Source organism: Neodiprion pinetum, chromosome 6, assembly GCF_021155775.2.
Source record: "Neodiprion pinetum isolate iyNeoPine1 chromosome 6, iyNeoPine1.2, whole genome shotgun sequence".
In the NCBI taxonomy this organism is placed as follows: Eukaryota; Metazoa; Arthropoda; class Insecta; order Hymenoptera; family Diprionidae; genus Neodiprion; species Neodiprion pinetum.
The window spans coordinates 15,749,959-15,755,269 of record NC_060237.1 but is presented as its reverse complement, the minus strand read 5'-3'; positions in this window follow the sequence as shown (position 1 = coordinate 15,755,269).

Below are 5,311 nucleotides of genomic sequence, written 5' to 3'. Positions count from 1 at the left end.
ATTGTTAATTAACTCATTTTTCGTAGACTTGACTTTTCATAAAATCACTTGTAAAAGTTTAAAAAATGGGTCTATAAATTTTTTTTTTCTTCTGTGAGCTCTTCTTATGTAAATAATAAACAAGATTCAGTGGTAAGAGTTTATAAAAGTTTTTTCATTTGTTGTAACCAAATTTTGTGAGGTTGAGGGTAAAACGATAGAAACGAGATAATTGGTTACCCTACGGCGCAGTCACTAAGCTGAATAATTAGATAGAGAGAGAAGTAATAAGAGAGAAAGATACGATTGTTGGGCGCCAGACGCACATGCGTCAAAAATAGATAATTAGAGAGAAAGATAAAGGTAAAGGTACAGGTAATAGATAGAGGTAAGGTCAGGTTCTACGACGGTTTTGCACAGTTTGCTCAGATATACAAGATAATGGTAGAGGGGCGGGGTAGAATCCAATAGATAAAATAAGAAACAGGTGAAGCAGGAATAGTATCAAATATATTAAGTACGAAGCGATAAGTTTGATGCTAGTAAATCTTGAATTTTGGTTGTTTTCAAATTAATATGTTGCGTTTATTAGGTTGGCCGAAAATTTTTTAACGTTTACTGTTTAAAAATTTATCATAAACAAAAAAACAAGTTGAATATTTTTGAAAAATTTTTTTTGGTTATTTAATTGTTACGGGGTAGATTGCGTAGGCTCCGATGAGCGGTAATCGGAGCTTACTCCACGCCCAGCCAAGGTGTTATTTGGCCATTGTAGGGTCCGTTCACGTCGACTATGCACTCGCGTGCTACTACTTCCAATGCAGGAAGTGAATGGAATAGAAAGGGATCGGTATTAAGGGAAGGTAAACGATTTGAAGTATATGGCTGTTTATTAGTGGTCAATGCAACGGAGTCGGTCAAGGGAAAAAGGTATGGTCTTGGTTTAGAGGGATAGGTGTCTTGCTTGAGCGCTGGGATGGATCTGCCTGGTTTTGCCGGATGTAGCAGGCAAGCTAGCCGCGAGTTACAGGAGAACCTGCTGACTCGCGAACGATAAGGGTAGACTACAGAGCGTAAGGTAACTAAGAGCGTGGGAAAGGAATATGAAGTCTGTAGGACGTAACATTATTGTCTTGGTGAAATAATGATTTTTAAAAAAAAAAATTTTTCTTAAAAAAATTATTTAATTGTTTATAACTGTTTTTTTCATTTATCCACCATTTAAATTATTTATTAAGGAATATTTTGTTTTCTATTTGAATTTTCATTGTTTATTTTATAAACAACTATGGGCTTCGCCCCTGCGCGCTTCGAGCGCCAACCCCATCTTGGCGCTACGCGCCTCGGGCACTCGGCGCTGCGCGCCTCACTATTTCCTTACGCATTGTCTAGTAGACAGGCGAATTCCTTCATGTTGATTTGATGACACCTCTGCACTTGCTGTCCACTTCAATTCCTTCTGTGCTTACTTTTCTTTTTTTCATCAATCTAAGCTTCCATTCGTTGGTTGAAAATTGGTGTTCCTTCTCTATTGATATCGATCTATCTCCTTGACTTGCTGAATTATTTTTGCTACCGCTCTGCCCGTTATTCTCCAAAATCACCTTCTTTATATTATTTTTTTCTCTATATTTGTCCTGCTGTTCACTCCGCAAAACACCTCTTTCTCTTGTGGTTAACATAGATCCTGGTCGTCCTCTTGCCTGGTCATAGGAATTTTTGTTTATAATTCTCTGGCTTATTTGGTTATTCGCACTTACAATTTTATTTTCCTTTTTCTTTTGTGATACGTCCGACCATCCACCGTCTCCATTGCCTTGTCTGCTGGTTGAAACTCCTTCTTTCTGTTCGTTGGTTGAAAAGTCAGTATGATATTTTTTGTTCACTTCCCTATATGTTCGCTGCTGTTCTCGTCGTCTAATTTTGCGCTCTTCTATGTCCATCACATTGGTTGGCCGTCCTCTTGATTTATTTTCCAAATCAATAATCTCAATCGATTCTTCTAATTCTTCGACACCCTTCGTTGAGTTATTTTTACTACCGCTCTGCCGGTTATTCTCCAAAATCACCTTCTGTATATTTTTTTTTCTCTATATTTGCGTTGCTGTTTATTCCGCAAAACACCTCCTTCTCTTGTGGCCAACATCGATCCTGGTCGTCCTCTTACCTGGTCATACGAATATTTTATGGATATTATTCTATGGCTTATTTGGTTCTTCGCACTTACGATTTTATTTTCCTCTTTCTTTTGTAATATTTCTGACCATCCACCATCTTCATCGCCTTGTCTGCTGCTTGAAACTCCTCCTTTCTCCATTGTCATCGTAAATCCTGGCTGTACTTTTGACTGTTTGGTGATATATTTAGATTTACTATTATTTGATTGTTACTTTTCATACTTATTACTCACTATCTGAATTTCATTTTGGTACCGCAAGACATCAAAGTGTCCACTGTCTCCGTCGCCGGTGAAGAGTAGCGAGAATTATGTTTCATTTTGTGATCCGATCCGGTGTGGATGAATTTGTTCTTCGCGATACACGATCAAACATATCTCAAAAATGACCGCAGCTGCATATATTGCATTTTTATTTATATGTGATTTGTAATCACCAGGTGACCTAATCACAGCACCGTTTGACTCATTACCTGTAATAAAACCCGCAAATGTAGACCAATTATCCACTATATTTGAAACGATACTCAGTCTCACCTCTGCGTGTCGATCTTGAGTGCCGTATACACAATACGCCAATGCGCGAAAAAGACAATTCCCGTCGGGAATCATCTTGATAATTTTCGTTTGCATGTTCATTTTTTGCGCGTCAGAAACAGATACCTATATAGATATTTGTCAAAGACTGTCATAAGCAGCCGATGACAGCTGTCAAAGGGTTTGCTAGATGCTTTTTGTTTTGTTTTCGGCATCTCACCCCACCGCCAACTTCATGCGTATACTATTGTTATTATAATCTTTTTTTTACTATTGTTATTATAATCTTTTTCTACGTTCATTTGTTTGAAACTTTTTTATTAGATAGAGAGATTTGTTATAAACAAATTCATATTCTCATTTCATTTTTTTCCGTTGTTTTAAAAAATTACAAATACAGCCATGTGCATCAGAGTTGTAAAAAAAATTTTTCTCTATTGATTATTGAATTTTAAAATACTTTACCCCAAAAATTTTTTTTACAACTCTGATGCACATGGCTGTATTTGTAATTTTTTGAAGCAACGAAAAAAAAATAAAAAGAAAATATGAATTTGTTTATCACAAATTGTTTATAAAATAAACAATGAAAATTCAAATAGAAAAAAAAATTATTTTCATAATTATATTGACAATTGTAAATGATGATTTTTAGAAAAAAAATTATTTCTGAATAAATAATTTAAATGGTGGATAAATGAAAAAAACAGTTATAAACAATTGAATAATTTTTTTAAGAAAAAATTTTTTTTTTTTTAAATTATTATTTCACTAAGACAATAAAATGACCAAAAAAAATTTTTCAAAAATATTCAACTTGTCTATTTGTTTATAATAAATTTTTAAACAATACACGTTAAAAAATTTTCAGCCAAGCTAATAAACGCAACATATTCATTTAAAAACAACCAAAATTCAAGATTTATGAAAAAAAATTTTTTTCATAACATTAGCCGGATTGTTCCATTTTTGATAACTTTGAAAAATCATTATAAACAATGTGACGTGGTATTTCGTACCCCGTCACTTTGTTTACTCATCGCTTTCCCCTAGGTGCAGATATCGCTAAAAATAACGGAAGCACGTCTGAGGCCAATACTCCGAAAATGAACGACTAATTATCTTTAAGTTGAATTCTCTTTACTAAGCTAATTGTATGCTATTTTCTAATTCTGTAACGCTCCACGAGAACCATCCGCGAGACCTTCGCGTCAAGATACCAGGACACTGCCTGACAGGGGTCACGTACCAGCTCAACATCGACCACCACCGACTACAGACGAACGAATACCGCTGAAACCACTCCCGATGGATGCCTATCTAGTTGTCGAACAGGGTCGTGCGTGATGCACAAGCAGTACCTCCGACTATTTAAGACTTATCGACCAGGGGCCGAACCACGAACGAATGCTTCTGCCCCTCGGATGCATCGTCAGGCGGCGTACAGGGCTGTGCGTCAAAAACACAAAAAAGCTTCCCGTCGACGATACTTATCAGCCTGGAGCTGAACCGACCATGACACCTACTAAGTCGTTGACTATCAAATAGAGGACGATTTTCTCTTCACGAACCGTCCTATCGAAGGACTGCGGCGTGGAATAGGCTAATGATATGCTGACCACGTGGATCTGGTGGATCTAGTGTGGGGATCCGGGTTGAGGGCCATCACCACCAGATCGTTCCGGCATGAGGGCTTCAATGAGCGAGGGCTGGGATGCAGCGCCGACGAAATAGCTACAACGGGGAGTACCAGTAAAGCAAGGAGTGAGTTACAGTCGGTCGCCAGTCAAGTGACGTAATATTGCCGCACACCTCAATATCGCAACACATGAGCAGTACGACCTCCCCTCTCACCAACGATACCGCACAGCTGAGGGAAAACATCTCTGACCACCTTCCGACGTCCCGATACCTTGATACCTGTCGTCGAGGGAGAAGAAAAACAAGCGGCGAGGGATTATCGCCGCCTATCCGCAGACCAGACCTACGCGACCTGCTGGTCCAATTAGAATACCGCAAATTTGAGGTAGAATCACGTGACAGCAGCTCGACGAAAATCAGGATCATCGCTCATCTCGTCACTCTACGTTCAGTTTCTGACTAACCAAGACGTGCTATCGTGATCTTCAGTGCCATTATCGCTATCTATCGATTTAGTTCTTGCTATTGTACCGCATTCTCTAGTACCTGCTATATCTTCTTTTACGTAAGTGAGGTTCCTTTTCTATTTTGTGAAGCCACGAGATTACTTGCAATATATCGTACCTCTGCCTTTATCTCTTTCTCTGTTTATCTTGCAGTTGGTCTGCTTCAGCCAATTGGGCTCGTACTCTTTCTCTCTTTATCTTGCAGTTAGTCTGCTTGAGCCACCTGGACTCGTACCTTATTCTCTCTTATCTCTTATCTTGTCCCTTTCTCTGTCTTATTGCAAGTAACTTCGCGACTATTTGACTATTACTTACGCATTGTAGTGACTATTGCTTTATTTTATTATCTTTCTCTTCTGGAATATTTGAATGTCTAATATCGCGGTCTAGCAGCGCGTTCTGTTAAAGGGTCAAATTTTATCTTAGCTATTGAACATTGCTATTTTGTTATATTTTCTCTGATTAGTTTATA